The following is a 24,182-nucleotide window of genomic DNA, read 5'->3' as shown; positions in this document are numbered from 1 at the left end:
CTCTCTCTCTCTCTCTCTCTCTCTCTCTCTCTCTCTCTCTCTCTACTTTATTCCAGGCCCCCAAACCAAAATCTGATTGCATAATTAGGCATTCAGTAAGTAGTCTCTGATGCCTATTTCTTAATGAAAATGGACAGTGCTATTTTCTGTTTGGAAAGGATGAGTCCATTTAAAAAGCTATTCTGTGCCCCCAATATCTACTGTGCATGGGAAATCAAATGGACATTTGAACCATGTTAGAGGAAAAACAAACAGATCAAACGAGGTTAAAGTTCTCCCCACAGATAGCCAGAGCTGTTGAAAAGGGAAATTTTGGTAGCAGGATTTGACTCTGAAACTAAAATGAGTACTGGTTGATCAGTTTGCTTAGCAGGCGTGAGACGCTGGGTTTGATCCCAGTAGCAGAAGGGAAAGGAAAAAAGGACTCCGGTAACGTTTTCCTAGCAGATCACTTCAGTCCCCTGGGTAACTTTGGAAGTTACCTTGGCTAAAACTGTAGAGATGTGTGTGGAGGCCGTGCACAGGGCCCACTGACACCCCTTAGTGGGAGAATTGTGGTACCTTCCCAATTATTCTTGGTGTGTGCTGGATAGTTCAGGGGAAAGGGAAGTGTTAGGATGGCAGGGTGGGAAGTGAGAGAAAGGGTGAGCACGGTGTGGCACTCTCCAGGGAAGCTATCCCATCTTCTTACCCGTTAGGACTGAAGCACAGATTTGTTTCCCTCATTTAGCTCTTTCAACCCAGCCAGGTGTGTTAGTTCATGCCTGAAAGCACAGCACTTGAGAGGCTGAAGCAGGACAACTGCCACCAGTTCTAGGCTCACTGGAGCTACAGAGTGAGACCCTGTGTCAAAAATAAAAACAAAAAACTCTCCAAAAAAAACCCTTTCGTCCCCGTCCCAAGATGTTTCCTATTGTGTCCTCAGTTTGAAATTCCAGTTCAAATTTGAGGCTGCCTGTCTTCCAAGTCACTTCTCAGTCACTGCCACACCCACTTGCCTCCCACAAGCTGTTTTCTCCTCTTACTGCTTTTGCCCGGACACCGCTCTCCAAATGCACTTTCCTGCCTTCTTTACCATCCGTCTTCTATTTATTTTTACAATAACTTAGGTGCTAAGATCCCTGTCACCCTTTTGAACTTGGTCTCCTTCCTATGACCTCCCAGCACCTCAGGAAGATCTCTATCATGATCTTTATGACAGGATACTGTAGTTATCTCCTTGTTTTTCTGTCTGCTTAGCAAGCCTGGGCCAGCAGTTCTTTGAAGGTAGACTATGAACCATCACTACATTTCTGGTGCCCTGCTCACTGCCAGTCACTTGAAGAAGAAGCTTAATAAATGTTGATGAATTAATTAAACAGGCACAGCTCAGGGTAGAATGGCTGCGGTCAAGTAATCTGCGCACAGGATACAGCTGGCCTCACCGCCAGGCCTTTCCTGGAGCTCCAAAGGCACCTAGGACCTGGGTGCCGGGTCTACACACATGCTTGCTCACTCTCTCCATGTAGATGGGAACTCCAGCTCTGAGCTTCATGCTTTCCCTCTTTTTTGGAAATCTGTTCCTTGTTCAAACCCTCTCCATCCCTTTTCCGTCATCCCTCTGTCCCAGCCATGTTTGAGGCACGTTTCTATGTCTATTCTTGTGTGCAGGAGTGTACGCCCTGTCTCCTGCACTCAGGTTAAAGTTGGGCAAGGTTCTCCACCAAGCCCTCCGCAGTGCTGTGCACACAGTGGAGGTTGCCTCCTTCACCGGCTCTAACCTGTTCAGGGTAATTCACAACCCTCACGGTCTGCAGCCATCACACCAAGAGGTGAGTCCATACAGCTTTCCCCACTCTATTCTGAGCCCTGTGTGTCGCTGTTACTAAACACTAAGTTTTCACTTCTGTTTCAGGGACGTCCAATGGGAAGGTGGTCTGTCTTAACCTCAACAAGCTCAGAACATTTAACAGGATGTGCTATCTCAAGCAGATTAGAGCACATCTACCATCTCCCAGCATACCCTTTGGGGAGAAAGGAGTGAATTTGGAATTTGGCCTTTCACAGGGTCACTGAAATACTAGGACTTTTCTCCTGCAGAAAGAAACCTATTTTAATATAGTTTATAACTCTTTACATCTATAGACCATATGGTTTCATGAGTTATTTATTTTAGAAAATTAGAAGATTATGCTAAATTATTTTCATGCCCTTCCCGTGGACTGCACTTGAGTGTGTTAGCTAAAGTTAGGATCGTGCCTGTGACCTTGGCCCTATTACCACCAAACCAACTAGGATGTGGGCCCAGAGGCTTGGCAAACACAGAGCTTGGCAACAGCTCTTTTGAAAAAGAGCAGGCTACCCTGCAGATGACCAGTTACAGGTCCCTAGGCTTCTGGGCCAGTCTCAACCCAGTTCCTGGTAACAGCCTCCCCCTAAAATGGTTTCTCTTTTGAAATCTTTCCCACTTCGGCAGGTGGGAGCAAGTCAAGGTAGAATGCTTTCCAAGCTGTGTGTCATGATGGTCAGAACAGGGGATCCTGGGTTAGGCATATTTGAGCCTGTGTCCCCACACTAAAGCCCCACGGGGTTGCTATCTCATCTTGGGCAGATTGTGTAACCTCTCCATAACTTATTTCCTCATGTTTAAAAGAGAAATGATAATTACACCTTCTTCTTGTGCTTTCTGGGGTTAAATAAGAAAATCCGTGTCCAAGTGTGGCACTGTGGTTAGAAGATGGCACTGGGCCGTAGCTCTACATATATTATCAGGAATGGCAATAATGCTCCATATTTGAAGTGAGGGCTAGACAGGGCTAGTGTTGGCTGTGCTCTGAGGCCAGTACCCCAGTGGCTCCTGCCTGCCTTCTCCCAAGGTGACCCAGCACAGTGCTGCCAGCTCTGTCCAGAGCTGCTGAGTGAAGAATCTTGGCCAGTGTCTGGTGGCCTGGGCATGACCCCTGAGCTGGTGGCTGGGGGGATGGGGGAGCAGAAGGCACAGGGGACAAAGAGTGTGAGTGGGTGGGCCAGGACTGGGGAGGAAGTGGGTTTGTGGTGGGGAGGGGGCAGAATAAAGAGAGGAGATAGGCAGTGCTTGAGAGATTTTTGAACAGGAAGGAAGAAAATTGAGAAAGCAAAAATCTACCTTGTATCTAACTGTTGGCCTCTGGGTGTCGTTTTCAGAACGTAAATCAGGAAGAACCGAGGAAACACTTCCAGGGACTCAGGGAACATCAGGCCCCTTTCCTGTTTGCGTTTGGGGTGGGAGGACGTCTCATGGTTTCCCCTGTAACTCCCCAAATGCAGTTTTATAGATGGTCAGCAAGATCAAGCGTGCCTTTTTCACCCTAAAAACCCTGTTGCACAACCCGGTGTTATTTCCACAGGCAGCTGAAGTAATAGCTCTGCTCTTGAAATCTTGCCACGTGACAATTTTTTTCTCTTGTTTGTTACCCCTTAATTAGATAATCATGAGAGAAAAACATCCCCCGGTTCTGTGGTGCATGGATCTGAGGGCTGGGGGTCACCGGGTGAGGACAGCATGAGAAGGAATACAGGGTATCGGGCAGCTCCGAGGGGTGCTAGAGCTGCCCCCACACTCAGGGCTCAGTCTGATATTCAGTGCCCCAGCAGTTGGAAGGACGCACACCCATGGTATACTAGAAGGTTCTTGGCACACCAAGAAACAAAGTTACAGGTTTCAGAACCTAGGGCTCCCTACAGTAGCACCCGCCAATCCCCTCCTTCAACATCCATGCCCCCATTTTACCCAGGTCTCCATTCTCTAGCCAAGGCTTTTACAGAGGCTTGTGTGTCCAGCATTTCTGCCTCAGCCTCCCATGTTAGGTTTACAGGCATGAGCCAGTATACCCACCCCACCCCCCATTTCAATCTTCAGACTTTTCCCAGTTTTATTCTTGATAGAGAGGTGGGTGAAAGATTTAACTCACTGTGTGACTGCTCCTCCCTCCCCTTGAGGACCTCTCCTCACATTAGATTTTGCACTTCCAAATCTGCCCCTCTGCCTTCATCCCCTGAATTAGTTGTTTCAGTTTAGCAAGATCACTGTTAGTCAGGAGTTCAAGTTCACTGTCCCTTCGCTGCTGCCTGCTTCACAAGTGCCACCAGCACATTCTGCTGAGGTGTTCCTCCTCAACTGCCACACCCCTGTAGTGTGAGCCCTTATCTTTTCCTTAGCCTGAGCTACCTGACAGCTCAGCCTGAGGCCAGTCAGGGAGACCACACTAGGCTTCCAAGTGATTGCTGAGCGATTGCATCATCCTAGCGTGCACCTAAGCCTCATCACCTAGGGCACAAGGTCCAGCCCAGCCCAGCCCTGAATTCTCAGCATTCCTCTGTCACCAGCCCAGATTTCCCCAGGCAATCACCTCATTCCCTAAGGACAATCCACAGGCACTGCTCTCTGCCCTACCCTGCCTGCACCCTGAAGACATTGTGAGAGACGCTAACCTGGGAAACAGGGAGGAAGGGAGGAAGAGAGGGAAGGAGGGAGGACAGGCACAGCTCCAATTCCTGCACAAATCTTCCTCTAGGGGCTCCGCTTCCCATCAGCACCCTCCCCAGAGCTCCTCCACCACTGGGATACACACGCGTTGAAAAACAAACCTCAGATTACGGAAGCCTCCACTTCCATAAGAGGCATCATTCATCTGCCAGTTTCAATACCAAGTGAGTTCACCACACTTACTCCATCACTCTCCCCCACCTTACCCTTTCGGCTTCTTTTTCTGGCTGGGGTATTTTAAAGAAAATTCTTCACATTGAGCCAGTTTAATCCCAAATATTTCCACATGCATCTCAAAAAAAAAAGGGCATTTGCTGTCAGCCACAATGCTATTACCACACCTAATACAATCGATAATAATTTCTTATCACCTGCTACTCTGTTCAACTCTCCACATTTGTCTGTTTCAAATGGTCATTTTCTTTTTTCTTTCCTTTCTTTTTTTTTTTTTTTTTAGTTTTTTTGAGACAGGGTCTCCCTGTAGCCCCAGCTGACCTGGAACTCACTATGTAAACCAGGCTGGCCTTGATCTCACAGAGATCCACATGCCTCTGCCTCCCAAGTGCTGGGATTAAAGGAGGGCATCACCATACCTGGCTTAAAAGGTCATTTTCAGAATTGGTGTTTTAATCAAATCTAAACCGGGTCTCATAATTCCCTCTCTCCCCCCTCTCTCCTCTCCCCATTTCCCTTCCCCCCTCCCCTCCCCCACCTCTCCCAGTCTCCCTTTCCCCTTCCTCTCTCTCTTCTCTCTCTCCCTCTTCCTTCCCCTTTCCCTTTCTCCTCTCCTCCCTTCCCCCATTTCTGTATTAGGATTAGAGCCTGGGTTTTACACATACCAGGCAAGTGCTTTACCACTGAGTTATGTCCCCAGACTCCCCCCTTCCCCATTTTTAATTTTGACACACGATCTCACTAAGTACTTTATTGAGTTGTTCTTACTAAGCTGAACATACTCTATAGCTCAGACTGGCCTTGACTTTTTGATCCTTCTGCTTCAGCCTCCCAAGTAGCTGGGCTGCCAGGCCTGTACTTCAGCCCTGGTTCCCTGCTCTCCTTTGCTTACTAATAGTGGGGACTGAAAGCAGGACCTTCTCAAGCCAGGCACGTGTTCTGCTGTGGTAATGACTTCTACAACATGGAGACTCTGCACAAATGACTTACCTAACCTTGCGATGTAGTGTGAAAAAGCTCACTGAGCCTCAAGCTCCTCTTATAGCCTAAATACATTGATTCCTCATGAACCTTCCTTGCCCTGGACCTGGCATGTTGTATGCATGGGCATATGTATGTGGTGAATATCAAAAACACTGCAAACAATGAGAGAAACTGAGGCCATCTGTTTAAGACTGTATATGTGTTGGTCTGTGTCTAGGGATCAGAAGGACAGTATTCTCTGATGAGATAAGGGTCTGATTTTTATTTCCCCATCTTATGTTAGGTACATTGTTTCAATACAACAAAGAGTTCAAGAGAAATCTCAAGGAACAGGTTCTCAGCAGCTCAGGTCCACTCTTGGCTTTAAAATGGACGTTAGGAGTCAGGCTGGTTTTTATTAAGGTATAACTGTAATGTGGCAGTGAATAGTAAAAGCTGCACTCTACCCCCAAGGTACACCCTCAGCTCTCGCTTTTCTTCTGGTGGGTATCCTGTCAAAATGTCCCCTTTCTGGATTTGCTGGATTGCTTCCTCCTGGCACCACATAGAGCTGTGCCTTGACCCCCCCACCGTCCCGCTCCCCCCGACCTTAGTCTCTGGGCTTTGATTGCATTACTCCAGGCATGGACACCTCATCCCCTGCTGGCCTAGAAGGTCCTACCTGTCACTCTGCATTTTGATCTAACTTCCATGTCCATATGAATTGTTGCTTCCCAGTAGAAGAACAAGCCTTCAAAGCCTGGAGTATACATGAGAGTGCATGTATGTCATGTGCATGTGTGTGTGTGTGTCATATACATGAGTGTGCATGTGTGTCATATGCATGAGTGTATGTGTGTCATGTGCATGTGTGTGTCATATGCATGAATGTGTATGTGTGTCATATGCATGAGTGTGTCTTATGTATGGCATATGCATGAGTGTGTATGTGTCATGTATGAAAGCATGTGTCATATGCATGTGTGTATGTGTGCCATACATATGAGTGTTTCTGTGTGTCATGTGCATGAGTGTGTATGTGTGTCATATGCATGTGTATATGTGTCATACGTATGAGTGTGTATGTGCATCATGTGCATGTGTCTATGTATGCCATATGCATGAGTGTGTATGCATGTTATATGCATGAATGTGTATATGTGTCATATGTATGAGTGCGTGTGTCATATGCATGAGTGTGTATGTGTGTCGTATGCATGTGTGTGTTGAATTCTAGAAGAGCCTTCCATAAACTAGTTCCTCAGCAAGCACTTGCTGACTAGCATCTGTGGGGCTCTACTATCAGTGGCACTGTTCTAGGGAGCAACAGGAAGAGGAGATAGTTTCTTCACCATTGTAAGGACAGTGCTTCTCAAACCTGCATCTGCATCAGAACCACTTGGATGGTTTGTTACAAACAGATTGAGGCCAATGAAATGGTTCAGTGGGGGGCTGGAGAGATGAATCAGCGGTTAAAAGCACTGGCTGTTCAATTCCTAGCACCCATATGGTGGCTAACCATCATCTGTAACTCCAGTTCCAAAGGATTCAATGCCTTCTTCTGACTTCTGCGAGCACTGCACAACATGGGTGCACTTACACACATGCACGCAATACACACATACACATAAAAAACAAAATAATAAAATATTTTTAAAAAAGAAGTGGCAGGAGCCGGGCATGGTGGCACACGCCTGTAGTCCCAGCACTTGGGAGGCAGAGGCAGGCGGATCTCTGTGAGTTCAAGGCCAGCCTGGTCTACATAGTGAGTTCCAGGACAGCTGGGGCTACAAGGAGACCCTGTCTCAAAAAAAAAAAAAAAAAAAGAAAAAAATGGCTCAGTGGGTAAAATCACTTGCTGTACAGCCTGACAACCTGAGTTCAAACCCTGGCAAACCCATGCAAAGGTGGAAGGAGAAAACTGACTCCACAAAGTTGTCCTCTGATCTGTACATGCATGCTGTGCCACGAACACACTCACACTCACACATCATATACATACACACAGTGATAATAATTTTTTTAAGTTGAAAGCTGGTTGTGGCGGCCATGCACCCTGTAATCCCAGCACTCCTGAGGCAGAGGTAGGAAGGTTGTTATAAGTTTGAGGCCAGCCTGATTACATAGTCAGTTCAGTCAGCATTGAGTGAGACCCTGTCTCAAACAACAACAAATGAATAAGCAAAATCAGACTGAAGTTGGAGAACACAGGTCAGTATAACACTTGCCTAGCATGGGCAAAGGCCCTAGGTTCAATCCCTAACACTACAAAAAATTAAATAATTAATTAAAAATTAGACTTCCACAGAGTCCAACCTCTAGAGTTCAGTCTGGGATGGGTCCCAAGAATTAGTTTCTAACAAGTTCCCAGCTGCTCTTGGCTCAGGGATGACTCTTGGAGAATCACTAACATGAGACACACACTTCACAGCCTCCCACATCCCCAAGGCTGCCTGCTCCTGAGTGTTCTCTCAGCTCAGGGGAGTAGCCTGTTTGGTGAGAAGACTTTGAGGCCATGTCCTTCTGGTGGTGAGGGAGCTGACAGTGGGGTACAGGGGCCTTCCTTGAGTTGATGAAGAGGTCTGCTAGGGTCTGTGAGTCACTGAAGGGTTGCTGGGAGATGATGGGCAGTAGGCCTTTCTCCAGGCTGGCTCCTAAGAGCCTTGGCAAGGCCTGTGAGGATGGAATATGAGCCTATAGTGTTCCCGTGGTGGCTAATGCTGGCCCCACCACCCCAGGACCATCACAGGGCAAAATGCAACCAAGACAAATGTCTCTGCTCCAGGGTCTGCCACCCACATATGGAAAGAAAAGATAATTGTGGCCACATGAGAAAACTTGAACGGCTTTTAAGCACTTCTTAGAATCAATGTAACATGATTTTAAAAAATCTTATTATTTGGCTCAATGCTCTCAGATCTTTTCTATAGCAGATTTCTTTTCCTGGAGATAAGAGCTAGCTATCCCTTGGTGTTTTCTGTTTGTTTTTTGCTGACTGTTTTTTGAGAGGGACTCCCTAGTCCCAGCTCACCTGGAAGTCACAGTGTGGACCAGGGATGACTCTTGGAGAATAACTAACATCAGACACAAACTTCACAGCCTGGTATAAATCACTTGGCCTCCATCTTGCAGAAATTCACCTGCCTCTGCCTCCCAAGGGCTGGTATTAAAGGCATGCACCACTGTGCCAGGCTTTTTGTTTGTTTGTTTTGAAACAGGGTCTCCCTATAGCCCCAGCTAACCTGGAACTCACTATGTAGACCAGGCTGGCCTTGAACTCACAGAGATCCACCTGCCTCTGCCTCCCAAGTGCTGGGACTACAGGTGTGTACCACCATGCCTGGCCTTTTTGGTCTTTTTGAGACAGGGTCTCCCTGTAGCCCCAGCTGGCCTGGAACTCACTATTTAGACCAGGCTGGCCTTGAACTCACAGAGATCCACCTGCCTCTCCCTCCTGAGTGCTGGGATCAAAGGTGTGTGCCACCATACCCGGCCCTAATTTTTAAATTTTATATGTATATGTATTTTGCTTGCATGTATGTAAGTGCACCACATGCATACAGTGGCCATGGAGGCCAGAAGAGGGCATCAGGTTCCCGGAATTAGAGTTACAGAAGGCTGTGAGCCACCATGTGCGCGCTGGAAACAGAATCTATGTCCTCTGCAAGAGCAGCAAAGTTCCTAACCACTGAGCAACCTCTCCAGCCCGCTTGGTGTTTTCTTTATAATCATCCCTGTTAGTTTATAGTTTCTACCCCTCACTTCATTCTTCAGGAACATGTCCCCTTGTCTCCCCGATTGCATTTAGACTCTTCCCATGTTCTGAACTCAGCCCCATCTCCTCTTATTAGCATATGCTCCTTGAGAGACCTTGTCCATTTCCACAGCTTCACACAAACATCCCCAGCCCATTCTCCAACTTCTTCACAGAGACCATCAAGCCTCCTCCCCACTGGATGTCTCCACCGACAGCCCACGGTACATGGCACTGCATTTAACTCGTTCTCTGGGTCCCAACACTCACCTCCCTTTCTCTCCCAACTGGTGTGCTTCATCCCTGTTCCTTCTGCATTCTCAGACATCACCATGTCACTTCTCATCCATTCTCTCTCTAGTTGTTCACCCAAGCCCCATCTTTTCACCCATGAAATATTACAGGTCATGCTTTCTGCCATCTCCCTGCCTTTCTCTGCCTCTTCAATCCCCACCACTTCTTTCCCAATATGAGCTGTTTGCTGTGCCAGCAACATCAGGCCTGTATTTTTGTCTTATTTGATTAATTAACGCCAAAGAGGTAATGATCCTCACATGTCACAGAAAGCGGAGGACATTAAGTAAGTCGACCACAGGCCCTGCTTGCTGATAATAAACAGTGTGAGAACCAGATGAAAGCCATTATCCCCAGCCACTCAGTACCAATGTGGTCCCAGCCTTGGTGGGATGCAAAAATCACACAGGGGGCTTTTAATATTTTATCATTTTTATTTTATGTGTATGAGTGTATTGTCTGCATGTGTATAAGTGTACCCGTGTCATGCAGTACCTGCAGAGACCAGAAGAGGGTGTTGGATTCTCTGGAACTGGAGATACAGATGGTTGTTAGCTAAGATGTGAATGCTGAGAACTAAACCTAGGTCCTCTGGAGGAGCCGCCAGTGCTTTTAACTGCTGAGCATCTCTCCAGCCCCTTGACTGCTGTTTTCAGGTCTTGGTCCAATAGTAGAAAGAGCACACGTGCTGGGAGGGCAGTGGTATGATGTCCAGTACTGCAGTATCCAGTACTACAGTGTCCAGTACTGCAGTGCCCAGTACTGCAGTGTCCAGTAATACAGTATCCAGTACTAAAGTGTCCAGTAATACAGTGTCCAGTACTATAGTGCCCAGTACTCCAGTGTCCAGTAATACAGTGTCCAGTACTATAGTGCCCAGTACTCCAGTGTCCAGTAATACAGTGTCCAGTACTATAGTGCCCAGTACTCCAGTGTCCAGTAATACAGTGTCCAGTACTATAGTGCCCAGTACTCCAGTGTCCAGTAATACAGTGTCCAGTACTATCCAGTACTCCAGTGCCCAGTACTGCAGTGTCCAGTAACACAGTGTCCAGTAATACAGTATCCAGTACTACAGTGTCCAGTACTGAAGTGTCCAGTACTGAAGTGTCCAGTACTACAGTGTCCAGTACTGCAGTGTCCAGTAATACAGTGTCCAGGACTAGAGTGTCCAGTAATACAGTGTCCAGTACTGTAGTGCCCAGTACTCCAGTGTCCAGTAATACAGTGTCCAGTACTGCAGTGTCCAGTAATACAGTGTCCAGTACTGTACTGTCCAGTAATACAGTATCCAGTACTATAGTGTCCAGTACTGCAGTGTCCAGTAATACAGTATCCAGTACTAAAGTGTCCAGTAATACAGTGTCCAGTACTGCAGTGTCCAGTAACACAGTGTCCAGTAATACAGTGTCCAGTACTGCAGTGTCCAGTAATACAGTATCCAGTACTACAGTGCCCAGTACTGCAGTGTCCATTAATACAGTGTCCAGTACTAAAGTGTCCAGTACTACAGTGTCCAGTACTGCAGTGTCCAGTGCTACAGTGTCCAGTACTACAGTGTCCAGTACTGCAGTGTCCAGTAATACAGTGTCCAGTACTGCAGTGTCCAGTAATACAGTATCCAGTACTCCAGTGCCCAGTACTGCAGTGTCCAGTAACACAGTGTCCAGTACTATAGTGTCCAGTACTGCAGTGTCCAGTAACACAGTGTCCAGTACTGTACTCTCCAGTACTACACTGTCCAGTGCTACAGTGTCCAGTACTACAGTGTCCAGTAATACAGTGTGACCGTGCTCTGGGAGGGCAGTGGTATGATGTCCAGTAATACAGAGGATGTCAGATCCCCTGGAACTGGAGTTACAGACAGTTGTTAGCCACCATATGGGTGCTGGGAATCAAACCCGTGTCCTCTGTGAGAGCTGCCAGTGCTCTTAACTGCTGAGCCGTCTCTCCAGACCCAAAAAAGTAGTCTTAAAAGCCCCTGTGTGTTGAAGCTAGAGAGATGGTGGCTTACAACCATCCATAACTCCAGTTCCAGGGGATCTGTCATCCTCTTCTGACCTTGGGTGCTGTATGACACGGGTGCACTTAGACACATGCAAGTAATAATATATTCATACACACTGAAAAAAAAAAAAAGACTGGCTAGGGCCAGTATATATTTTAAGAAGTCCCCTCATGTGAGTCTCCTGGGTGGTAACGTCGTGAGCACTTTCCTGGCCACTTCCCTTGCCCAGCCCTGCCTGATACCAAGGCTTCCTCCAGAATGCTGTACAGTTGTTCTAAAACACCACAGTGAGCCTGGTGTGGAGATGCATGCATGTGATCTCAGCACTTGGGAGATGGGAGGTAGGAGGATGGGGAGCTCCACTACAGAGTACATTTAAGGCCAACTTGGGCTACAAACATACCACCACGACTAAGTTCCTCTCCTTTTCAGACACCATACATGTCATGTCCACTTTGCCTGCACAATAAAGGCCACAGGCCAATCTCCTCCAGACCTTTGAACCCTGAACCCTCAACTCTGAATCTGCTTTCCTGTACTACCAACCTGTAGCCACACCATGTACTTAAACATTCTAGAACTTTCACTTGCTATTTGCTCAGCCTTACAAGCTCTCATGGCCTCTCTCTTCCCTCCTCCCTCCCACCCTACCCAACCTTAACTCTGGCAAATATTTTCTCCATTTCTGGTTGGTTGGTTGGTTGGTTGGTTTTAAGACACACTTAACATGCTCACCCCGCAGTTTCTGTTTGGTTGGTTGGTTGAAGACACACTTAACATGCCCCCCCGGGAGTTTCTGTTTGGTTGGTTGGCTGGTTGGTTGCTTGGTTAAAGACACACTTAACATGCCCCCCCGCAGTTTCCCCAGGTGATGCCCTCCCTTGTCCTCTGTGTCATTTGTCCAGTGACTCTGAGTTGCAGGAATTTATTTGCACATTTATCTTCCTCAAAAGAGATTGAATCTCAGGATCTGTGCCTGGTTCATATTTTAACCCCATGACCTAGTCTGAGGCAGACGTTCAGTGACTGAATGAGTGGATAAAATCTAAGACCCTTTCCCAGATGTGCTGTGTACCATTGCCTGGGTCTGCCAGCATAGGTCAAAAGCAGCAACTTCAACTGGATCCAAATCCCAGTTGAGTGACTCTGGGCTCTCCTAGGAGACTGACCTTATCTGCTACCTCTCTGCCTTCTCATCTGTAGAATGGGAACCATGGCAACACCTACCACAAAGTGACCATGAAGGTTAGGTGACGTGAACGCATGTTAAAGGATCAGCACCATGCTCCAAACATAGCAAGTACTCGGTAACTATCTGTTATTATTACTACAGTAAGAACAGCTTGGAAAATAGCCTCTTACAGATTTCAGCTATATGTGTACTTGTGTAGAGATACATTAGGTAACAATCGGCAGTTTTTAAAAAGTTTATATTATTTCTCTCTTTCTTGATTTCTTGGATGTTTCTCTATAAATACTGATTTTTGTAGACACTTAGTTGCTTCAGCTGCCCAAACACACACACCCAAACATACACGCAGACACCCCAACCCCTAAACTGAGCATTCAAACCACAGAAAAGCAGACACACACACACATATTCCCTCAGAGGAAGAAACTCTGAGTCTAGATGTCACCCAGACTCAGGGACATTGGAAATGTGCTTGGTTAAAGAGAATGTTTGGTCCTCGGGCCATCGCTGGCTCAAAGCCAGTAGTGGGGTGGACGGCACTGTGCCAACTCTGGAGCTAGGAAGTGGTGTCCTTATTCATCCTGGCCTCCAGGAAACGCCCCACTTGGTGCTGATCTCCTCCACTGGGTGGAGGTGAGGGGCAAAGGGCACTACACAACACTCCAGAATGCTGGGACATTAACTACCTTCCTGGCTATGATTTTCAGAGGAAAAGGAGCTAACTCCTGTCAGAAAATGATTGATTTTAAATCACCAACATTTAGGAAATGCAGGAGGAACTGGGTGGAGGAAGCTAACCTTACATACCACTCCCTTCTACTGATGAAGAGATGGTAGTGGTTTGCAGCTGGCTTTGGTCCTCATGGGGCTGGATATCAAGAGTGTCATCATAACCAGCCCATTCCATGTTGGAGAGCATTGTGACCAAGAAAAATCAGGTGTCATAAGGACCTCCAGAAATCAAAAGTGCTTTCTTATTGAAGGATCAGGTGGTGCCGAGAAATGTTGGGGCAGAGATGAAGGCAGACCCCCCCAGGCCAGCCCAGAGCCTTGGCGAAGACTCCGGGAAGGTTTCCTGTCAATAAAATGGAGGCCAGCCCTGTCTGGAGTGAAGACCTCACAGGGCAGGTCCTGGCGCCAAGGCAGCTAGTACTCAGATTAGAACAGGAAAGAGAGTAAGAATCCCTTTAACTGAAAAGGTGCAGTCCCTGTTCTCAAAATTTTGACTTCGTAGCTAGGTAAAGCCCATGGACACTTCTGAGACAATTTTTCACAAAGACTACAATATTCTATCTTATTTTGTCGTGTGTCGAAGAAGCTCATTAAATGTGTAACTCGGTTACTTTTCCTACTGCTGTGATAAAATACCCTGACCCAAGCAACTCAAGGGAGAAAGAGTATGTTTGGGCTCAGGATCCATTTTATCCCAGTGGCAGGAGCTCGAAGCAGCTGTTCACTAGTCAGCCAGGAAGCAGAGAGGAATGACTGCAGGAGCGCTTGGCTTGCTTCCTCCTTGGAAAAACTTGTAAGGGCTTGGGATATAGCCCAGGGGGGTAGAGTGCTTGCTAGCATACACAAACCTCTGAGTTTGAGTCCAAGCAACACACACACACCCCAAGTAAAAATGCCTCTTCATATGCTGAGCCTGGTGGCACACACCTTTGATCCCAGTACTTGGGAGGCAGAGGCAAATGGATCTCTGTGAGATCAAGGTCAGCCTGGTCTACATAGTATATTTTAGGCCAGCTGGGGCTACAGGGAGACCCTGTCTCGAAAAGACCAAAACAAAATATTTTAAAATTTATTTTATTTGTGTGTCTGCAGATACCCTCAGAAGCCAAAAGGCATTGGTTCCCTGGACTAGAGTTATAGGCTGTTCTGAGCACCTAATGTGGTGCTAGAAATCTAACTCCAACCCTCTGTAAGAGCAGCAAGTACTCTTAGACACTGAACCATCTCTCCAGCCCAGCACCCTCCTTTTAATGCAGTCTAGGAGTCCAGCCCAGGGAACAGTGTTACCCACTTTTAGGGTGGGTTTTCCCACTTCAACTAGCCCAATCAATCTAATAATCCCTCACAGGCATGCCCAGAGGCTAACCTGCTCTAGATAATCCCTCACAGATGTTCCTGAAGTTTGTCTCCTAGGTGATTCTAGATCTTGTCAAGTTGATGACACTAACCATCATAGTAACTAACCAGGGCAGTAGTATATGGCACACATATGTAAAATCATACTGTGTATAATCTATAGAGCTGATCTCTTCAACTCTGAGACTCCGTGCTCTATCGCAGCACTGAGTTATATGCTGCCTCACACGACCCCAGAGAGCTCAGTGAGCACAGCCCAAAGAGGGAAGGACCCCTGCCCTTCTCCTACCACCTCAAATTCCCTCATCCTTTTTAAAAACTGAGATACAATTGTTACAAAACTTACTCTTGCAGTGGACACCTTAGTGGCTTTAAGTATCATCACAAGGTCATGCAACCATCACCCCAATCTGACTCCAGAACATTTCCATTATTGAAAAAGAAACCCCAGTCTCTTCCCACATGTGCCTCCTCTCAGTTCCTCATCGCCATCCATCTGTTTTCTGTCTCTGTCACTTGCCCATCCTGGCATTTCATAGAAATGGAATTCTGCCATCCCTGGCCTTTTGTGTCTGTCTTTAACCCTTAGCACAATGCTGTTGGGTATCACCCATGTTGTAGGGGGAATCCCTGCTTTCCTCCCCTCTTCAGGTATTTCCTAGCAACCTGGATGCTGGTACATCTATGGTCAGACCTGGGTCAGCTCATGTACATTTGGTCCCTAGAAGTTATCTGAAAGAAGGGCCTCACAGCTGTCACCTCTGCCCACTTGGAGAATTGTTCTCCAGGCTCTGTTCCACCTTCTGGTAGTCTACATACTGGAAACCCAAGTGTCAGGTGGACTTTAGCTCCCAGCAGGCCTCCCTTCCCTGGACCTGGGGGCATTCTTTACCACCATCTCCCCAAGTACAGCCCTCGCTCCTGGTCTTTAGCAAACCACCACTTCTAGCTTTCAATTCTATTTCTCTGCTCTCTGAAGGCAGGCCTGGGTTGGGAGGGATCCCAAGGCATAACAGAACTTTGTCTTTGAGTTTCCCCAGGAGCTCCTCCTAAGATAAGCATTGGTATAAAAGTGGCTTCTCAGGATGTGTGCCCAGGAAAACCCAATAGAGGAATGGGGGAGGAGGACAGGGAATATGTGGAATCCGAGAGGATGAAAGATCAAGTGAAGTCCCACAGAAGGCAACTCGAGCTCTGTCTCACCAGGCAGGTGCAGTACCAGCCAGACCTGGGTGTGGTGTTTATTCTCCACACCTGTCAGTCACTGGCTGCTCCCTGCCTCGGTGATACCCAAGTCCCTTCAGTACTCTGTGCCCCAAGACAAAAGCAGTCCTACAGTCTGAGCTGAGCCTCTGATAGAGATGCAGGTGTGGCTGTCAGCAGAGAAAACACAAGTTCCTAGTACACTGTTTCCCCACAAACAGAATCCGACTCGCCAGTGTCTAGGACAGTGCTGAGCACTCAGTCTTTATTGACTAAAGACAGACTTCAGAGGAGACCTAAAAATAATTTTCTTTATGGTCATAATATTGAATCATTTGAAAGAAAAGGAATACATTATATACATCTCTGGTTTGCTAGTTTGTGTATTCAATTGTTTTGAAACAGGGTCTCACTACATAGGCAGGTTGGCCTTGGATTCATGTAGACCAGGTTAGCCTGAAACTTGTATCTGGGCCCCTAGAACGCTAGGATCACAGACAGTTCACGGCCACTCCCACCTAGCCCTAACTGTATCTGACTGTCGCCAAAGAGCTCAATGTATGAGACACCAGAAATTCCGGCACTGGAGGATCCCGCTCCAGGGTCTGGACAGTTGCTGTTGCTTCTTGGACATAGTCCTCTGATTTGATCCTGTTACATACATCTTTGTTCTGCTTCCGAAACCTCTTCGCCCAATTCTCAAGGTGTTGCAAAAAATGAAATATATGGACATGGAAAGGTTTTGAGAAGCACAGAGTGATCATAAATATAACCATTTTTCTATAACTTGAGTTTCTTAAAGGCATCTTGGGCCACTAAGCAGGACAGATTTATAGAATAAGCTGGAAGTGGTGGTACACGCCTTTTAAATCCCAACACTCTGGAGGTAGAGGCAGGTAGATCTGAGTTCAAGGCCAGCCTGATCTAGGTAGTGAGTTCCAGGCCAGCTGGGGCTACAGGGAGACCCTGTCTCAAAAAAGGCCGAGAGAGAGAGAGAGAGAGAGAGAGAGAGAGAGAGAGAGAGAGAATGAGAATGAGGACAAAAAGTTATCTGTGGGAGTCACGTTCATGGTGACCTAGACCTGGCCTATAACTGTACATTCATTAACGCCAAGATTATAGGCCACACTGGACCTTCCAGGCAACCGCTGGACTAATCAATAGAGGTCCATGAAGGGACCCAGCAGAGCTAAGATTAGGTAAGGAGAGAAAGCAAAAAGGAATGTAAGAAGAGAGTGGAGAAAGTAGGGGGTAAATGGTCAGAGACAGGGAGAGGGGAGGAGGTAGATGACCCTGCTGGTGAGGGACGGACACCAACCGCTGGCGCTGAGCTCCCAGGGCACCTGTTCTCCGGTAGACACCATGTTTCCCACACAGTCTCACCACAGCCCTGCTCTCCTCTCCCAGTTACCTTTCCAACTTATTTAAGGGATAAAAGAAAGAAAGGACAGCACATGAGGACATGTGCCTTTAATCCCAGCACTCGGGAGGCAGAGGCAGGTGGATCTCTGTAAGTTCAAGGCCAGCCTGGTCTACATAGTGAGTTCTAGGACAGCTGGGGCTACAGGGAGACAGTCTCATAAAAACGAAAAAGAGGAGGATCTCCAAGGCAGTCTGACCTTGACCTCCAAAGAGCTCCTGTAGGCCTTGGGCCGAAGTCGGCCAGGACAGCCAGGAAGCAGAGCTGGATCAGCCAGGAACAGAGGGCCCTCAGTGAGCATGCCAGTCTGTAAATTGTCCTTTTGTTTTGCAAGCTTTACCAAACACGGTTTTATTTCATGTGACTGTGCTATTTCAGGAGCAGTAAATATTGCCGGCGGTCTGTTTAAAAAGGCCAATGACCTGAAACGTTGTTGTTTTTTCCTTTTCTTTTCCATTTGAATTATTTCCAAGAGGCAGGCCTGCCCGAGCATCGTGTAGTTTTAACTCGGTTTTTCAGTTCTAACTTTCCCTTTCTATCTCGTCATGTTGAACTGGCAAAAGACAGGCAGAGAGCGACGAGGACACAGGGCGAAGAGCTGATCTGCGCCCGAGAGATTGGCTGTCCGGGGTGGACCCTGAGCAGGGCAGGGCGCTCTCAGCTCTGGCTGCTTCCGGAGCTGGCATTTGACCTGTAATTACTGTCGCTTCCCTCGGATTTCCTCTGTGAAAATAGCAACATTGAGACTCAGTGCAGGGGAGAAAAAAGCATTCCATAAAGGATCTGGGATGTATAAATACAGTCAAAATTATAGGATCGTTTCCTCGTGCTGAGTTCTCTGAAGAGGGAGCTCAGTTCTCCAAACTTGTCTCAGGTCCTAGAGCACCCAGGTGGGCCTCTTGGGGGCCAAGCCGAGCAGAGGTTTACTGCAGGTGTCCTCCCCGTCGTGTTGTCGCCCCCCCAACCCGCAACCGGATGTGAAACATTGTTTAAAAAAGATGTCCGTGGACAGGGTTTGGAGTTGGTTCTCTCCCGACACCATTTGGGTTTGGAGATGAAACCAAAAGCAATGCGGAAAATGGGGAGAAAACATAAGAAAGGCAGGCACCTTATTGTTTACCGTTTCCGGGAAGGCAGCTCTTTATCCCAGTTTAAGGCTGCTTCTGCGGCGGCCTCAGATTTTCAAAGCACGGCAGGTCAATTTCACTCAAAGAGGAATGTCTTATTTTTATTTCTATTATCTTTATTTTATGTGTACGCATGTATTGCCTGCACATAGGTAAGTGCACCTGGGTCCTGCAGTGCTCTCCGAGGTCAGAAGACGTTCTCAGATCCTCTGGGACTGGAGTTTCCAAGAGTTGTTAGCTGCTGGGATTCAAACCCGGTCTTCTGCAAGAACAACCAGTGTTCTTAACCGCTGAGCCATCTCTCCAGGCCCATGAAACTTTTTTAAAAATATTTTTTAATTTTTATTTTATATGTATGAGTGTATTGCCTGCATGCATGTAAGTGCACCTGTCACGCAATGCCCATGGAGGTCAGAAGAGAGCATTGGATCCCCTGGACCTGGAGTTACAGACAGTATGTGGGTGCTAGGAACCGAACCCAGGTCCTCTGCAAGAACAGCTAGCTAGTGCTTTTAACTGCTGAACTATCTCTCCAGCCTGTTTTTTTTTTTTAAAAAAAAAAAAAAAGAAAAGAACTAAAATAACTTATAATTCTTCCTACCAGAGGTAGCATCTATTAATAGTTTGTGTATAAATTAATTTTTTTCTACAAATATGCTATGGTTTAAATGCATTAAATTTCATGTAACCTGAAAGTCACATGTTAATTGGAGGTGAGGCCTTGGAGAGGGAATTAGGATTAGACAGGTCATGCAGGTGGGGTTCCCACAAGGCAATTATTGGCTTTATAAGAAGGGGAAGGGAGACTGAAGCCAGAACATTCCTCAGCATCACCATGTGTAACACAGCAGGGAGACCCTCACTGGACAGCAACTGTTGATGGCACCATGCTGTTAGACATCCAGAACCATGGGTACATCTCTCCTCTTTATAAAGGGCTGTGTCTGTGGGGTTCAGTCATAGAAGCAGAAAACAAAGGCAGCAACAATTTTCCTTATGAACATAAGATTGGACTGTTAATTCTACTTTTCAAGTTGATCTTGATATTTAACAATTACTGAAAAACATGTTTTATGTTAATACTCGTGTATTTACATAGTTTTGAGGGTTTTTAAAAACATCTTATTATTTTTATTTTATGTGTATGAGTGTATTGCCTGCATGTGTGTGAGTGTACCCGTGTCATGCAATGCCACGGAGGTCAGAAGAGGGCTTCGGATTCCCCTGGAACTGGAGTTAAGGACGGTTCGTAGCCGCCCTGTGGGTGCTGGGAATCGAATCCATGTCCTCTGCAAGAGCAGTCAATGCTCTTAACTGCTGAGCCATCTCTCCAGCCCTGTTTTTGTTTTGTTTTTTTTTGAAACAGTCTCACTATGTAGCTCTGCCTTGCTGTCCTGGAACTCACTATGTAGACCAGGCTCGCCTCAAAGTCGAAGTGATCCACCTGATTCTATCTCTTGAGTACAGTACTGGGCATGCGCCACTGTGCCCAGACATAGCTTTTTTAACTTTAAAAAATTTTATTTTTATTTATCTGTACATGTTGCACACACAGGCAAGCGTACTCTGGTGCCACGGCGTGCGTGGGGAGGTTAGAGGACAACCTGTGGGAGTTTATTCTCTCCTTCTACCATGTGGTTCTGGGGACCTAATTCAGGTAGTCAGACTTGGTGGCAGATACCTTTACCCACTGAGCCACCTTGCTGGCCCTAATTTTAATAACTATATAGTAGTCTGATATTTCAGAGCACCTGAATTTATGGAATGAATTCCCTGTGGCTACGTAGCTGATAGATTTACTTTTCTGTAGCACTGGCGAGCTCACCAATATATTCTGTGCAAACATGTATGTTCCCCAGGCTTGTGAGCAGCCAGCAAGAGTTCAGCATGTGGACACCTGTTCCAACAGGCTTCTGTGTGGTGAACGGAAGTGGGGCGGATCAGGATGCAGCTCCTGACCCTTGGCCACATGCAGTTCTATATAGCTGAGTGTGGCACAGTACAGAATCACAAACTTACTGAAAACATGAAGCAATTTTTTAAAACTCCATTGCAAGGTTCTCAAGTGTGAACTTTGTAGATGACAACATGGCCCAGAGAAGCCAAAAGTCTGGATACCCTGGGAGTGTATGAGCACTCAGGCACTGGAAAGGTCGTTTCTACTAGAAACTTCAAAGCCCAAAGAGCTTCATGGGCCACTGATACCTGAGCAAACCGATGGCTTCAGATAGCCTATTATTAGTTTACTCTGTACCACCACCATTCCTCTGGCAGGCTGCTGAATGCCTTGAGGGCCTGGGCTGTGTCTTACACGCTATTGTGCCCTCTGTGCCTGGCACAGGGTGGTGCCCCTATTGTGACTGATTCTGCTGACTGGTGCCTTTTCCTTGAAGATCCAGCACAGCCAGTTTGGACCAGTACAGTGAGTAGCTGGGCCAGCAGCCGAGCTCCCGTCCCCCATGGCAGCCTTCCCAAGCACTAACCCCCAGAGAGCACAGGATCAGTGGCCAGCAGTGGCAAGGAGGGCTTTGTGCCACACGGGGAGCCAAATCCTTGGGACTGGAACTTGTCTCCTACTTTGGTTTGCAGCTACATCACCTTAAAGCTAACCCAGACAGCTGCCTTTGGCATTGCCAGAGCTGGCAGAATGGAGAGGTTCCTCTGTTTTGATGACAACTCCTTTCAGGAAGGTGGGATGATTGTCTGCTTCCTGGGATGACCCCACGTCATACGTGCTGAGTTTCCTTTTCCAATGCATCCCTGAGCCTAGACGTCTGCACCCCCAACCCCCCACAGAGACTAGAGTGAAGTCAATGAAAGTCACTGCTGCTCTTTACACTTTCTATCTCCTCTAGATGCACCTTTCCTAACTTAGCTGCATCACCATGGGTAGGCCTGATTGCTCAACAGTCGCCAAGACAGTGCCTTCAGATTAATAGAGCTCAGCTGCCCAGGACAACCAGAGAGCAAGAAGTTCCAGTGGCTCCACAGTGTACTCGGAAGTCAAGGTGTCAGGGGACAGATTACAGTTTGTCTTTCTTTAGCATTCTCGGGGTGTGCTGCATAATCACATTAGCAGCTAAGACAGTGCACACCACCTGCTGATTACTAGACCAAACACTTTAATGTCTATTAATTAATCATTAATCAAAATCCATTGAAGCAGGCAGCATTCTTCTCTATGGTTTTTACAGCTTGGGAAACTGAGGCACAGTAATTTGTTCAAGGACTCACAGCTCCTAATTAGCATATTCAGATATACACAGAGCTTAAGTCAAAGCATGTGGATATGTACACATTTCATTTCTTACAGGAGCTCTGAGAGCTGGCTTCGTGGGCTCCCGTACTGGGGATGAAAAAATGAAGCTCAGAGAGGATAAATATGTTCAAGTCTCATAATTAGCAAGTTGTGGGTAGCACACCAGGTCTGTCTGGCTCCATAACACCCGACATGCAGAGCAAACCTTGCAAAAATTCGAGGAAATGCTCAGGGGGCTTTGGAGAAGAGGCAAGTGCAAGATGGTACACACTGGCACAAACTGGAATGTGCAAATCAAGCCAGCTGAAGGTGGCACTCGGGGAAACAGAGGGAGGAGGCCCTGGGACAAGCCTCTGATTGCCCACCCCGGTGCCACTTCAGGCCACAAAAATTAGCCAGATTGAGGAGCTGGTTGAAATCTGATGGTGGCAAATTTCTAACCACCATTGAGAGCTGCACCTTGCCTTGCTGGAGAACAGCTCTCAAGGCAGACAAAACTCAACTGGGAAAATCCCAAGGCTCTTCTGAACCTTTCTGCTCCTTCCAAGGACAGCTCACTGTTTTGTTTTGCTTTGCTTTGCTTTCTTCTTGTGTGTGTGTGTGTGTGTGTGTGTGTGTGTTTGTGTGTTATTTGGGCCCTCCCCTCCTCTTCCCTTACCTGCCAAGCTTCAAGCTATCTTCAGCTCAAGATAGTTACAGTTCTAGGGCTGGGAATATACATTAGCTCAGTGATAAAGTATCTGCCTAGCATATGATGCCCTAGGTTCAATGTCTATAGTATTGTAAAAGTGAAAAATAAATTAAAAAGATGGTTAGATCCCAGAAACCTGGAAAGAACCCCGAGATGGCTCAGTGCCCCTCTGTCTGCTTTAGGGTTGCCTCAAGCAACAGTAACCTCTCTTTGAATGTGCAGTCTCCTTTCTCCTTGCCTAAAGGAGTTTTACCCTTGTCCATGGGGCTGCCATAGCTGAGGCACAAGTATCTTGGGCATTTACCTGGAATCACACAACAGTGGTGGTACAGAAGCCACCTCCTTAAAGATGCCAACCTCCCCTGACTACCACTGCCATCAGCCCAGGTGCCCACTGGGAGTATCACAGGGTCTGACCAATCTTTTCCAAACCAAGACTGGAAACACACCATCAAGTGGAATCTAAACAGGACCGTGCAGGCAAATAACACTGATACCAGGAGATTGTGTTGAAAGACTTCAGGTATGTGTGTCATTTGTTTACACAAAGTAGAAATTGTCAGCATGCACAGGGGTTCCAGAAACCTCACCAAGGAGGAGACTAGGGAGGGAACTGATGCCCAGAGAAGCTGCAGGCGTGGGAGGCCTCACCGCACCATTTCTCCACTGAAGGCAGGCCATGTAGTTTGCAACCTGACCATTTCTTTGCTGGCTGTGAGGCTACAAGCAGCGACATGACTCAGCGTCCCCAGGCTTTCTTTCCATGTGTAGCTGTCTGGGTGGTTCCCCACATAAAAGGGGGAACAACGACTATAAAACAATTACATTTCGGATCCATCTTTCTCTTCCTCTTCAGGCCCTTGTTGATCATCAGGTTTTTTTTTTTTTAATTATTATTATTAGTGAGTAAGGTTTGACCCACAGGGCTCAGAAGCTCTAGTCCCATCCCCGCTGTGGCTAAGTGCTCACGTGTTGTACTGTTGAGGCCCCAAGTTCCCTGGATGAAGATTTGGCTCTGGCACCAGCAGGCACCTCAGGATACCAGTAATCTCAAGCCCACACCCGTTGTTTCTTGGGTGAAGTTAACATCAAACATCAATTATATGTCCACTAAGTGTCAGGTGTGCCTGAGTGCTATATACACCAATGAGTCAGGTGTGTTATTACCCCATTTTACAGATGAGGAAATGACACTGTAAGAGATTAAGTCACTGACCCAAGGTTCCTCACTGAGATGAAGTCCACAAGAACAAGGGCTACCTAATGACTGATCTCGCCCAGGGACTGAGAACAGAGTAAAACACAGGAGGTTCTCAGCTGGAAATGTAGCTCCGTGGTAGAGCACTTTGCCTAGTGTATGAGAGGCCCTGGGTTCAATCCCCAGCACTGAAAAACAAAAACAAAAACAAAAAAACCAACGTGTGACTGGATGAATGAACAGGCACTAAGTGGAGAAACAAAGAGGCATATACTCTCCAGGGGAAGCCGAGTCTACAGGCTAGCCA

Source organism: Nannospalax galili, unplaced genomic scaffold (assembly GCF_000622305.1).
Source record: "Nannospalax galili isolate Female #2095 unplaced genomic scaffold, S.galili_v1.0 scaffold648, whole genome shotgun sequence".
Classification (NCBI taxonomy): domain Eukaryota; kingdom Metazoa; phylum Chordata; class Mammalia; order Rodentia; family Spalacidae; genus Nannospalax; species Nannospalax galili.
This window is presented reverse-complemented; position numbering follows the sequence as displayed.